Here is a 1,325-nt window from a genome sequence, read left to right on the forward strand (position 1 = left end):
CTTTTGGCATCTGCTTCTTGTTTTTGTTTGTCTTGGCTATCAGCCATCGTATCTCTTACATGTCTTAAGATACTAAATCGCGTCGCGAGAAACTCGCTTACTTGTTTCCGAACGGTAACAGGGCTGATATCAGCAAGCCTATCGGCCGATTCTCCCCCACCAAGCCCTTAACCCTGCAGTGGTATCGTTAATGGAACGCGCGGTTGGTAAGACCGTTTACATAGAACACAGTATAGCCTGTAGAGGCATGAACAGCGTCATTGAACGCAAACTCCACTACTGGGAGCATTGAGCTCCAGCGCTTTGGTGTCTGAGCACACACGCTGCGTTAAACGTCTTCAATGACGCGATTGACAAGTTCAGTTCGACCATCGGTCTGTGGATGGTCCGCAGTGGACATCTCCAATCTGGTTATAAGCACTCGGAAAATTGATTTCCAGATTTACCCGTAAAATCGGGGATCCCGATCAGAGATAATTGCCACTGGCAAACCATGTTTTCGAAACACGCGATCGATGAACAGCTTAGCTGTACCGTCTCCATCAATGGAATCTGGCACGGCTGCTTAGTAAGCCATTTTGCTCAAACGGTCAACAAAGACCACTATACCGGAGTTACCGGCTGAATCTTTCGGTAGCCCAAAGACGAAATCCATACTAATGGACTCCCACAATCCTATGGGGACGGGAAGACTCGCCAGTGGCGCAGCAGCATGTGTCGAGGGTTTAATCCGTTGGCACGTTTCGCATGTGCGAATATATGTGCTGACCCATTTTTAAAGTTTGGGCCACCGACTCTGGCCTATGAAGCCGTAGGTCTTTTCTCAAGCGAGATGACCACCAAGGACAGTATCGTGTGCCTCATATTGGATCCGGTACTTCACCTCCTCATCATGAGGAACAATGACACGCGGAGGGTCCGCGATGTTTGTGCAACAGGTTGTTATCGATAGAAATCGATGTAACCTTGCACGCAAACGTGCCGCCAATTTAATACCCAATTTGAGTCCTATAACGCTCGTAGCAGAGCTGCACACTGTTTATCCTTGGCGTAAGCCGAACTGATTAATTCAGGAATAGGTGACGAGATAGTCGTTGAATGAGAATCTCATAATCCGGCCTGCGTGATAACGCGTCGGCCAAAGCATTTTGCTTGCCGGGCTTATACTTCACCACGAAGTTGGATTCCGCAAAAAAAGATAGTTATCGGGCCATTTTCTGTGAGAGATGGGGCGACTTAGTCGCCGTGCGCAATGATGTGTGATCTGTAAAAATCACAAACGGCTTAGAGCCGAGTGGATGACCTCTGAATTTGACGAGAGCATA

Source organism: Bremia lactucae, linkage group LG4, assembly GCF_004359215.1.
Source record: "Bremia lactucae strain SF5 linkage group LG4, whole genome shotgun sequence".
NCBI lineage: Eukaryota > Oomycota > Peronosporomycetes > Peronosporales > Peronosporaceae > Bremia > Bremia lactucae.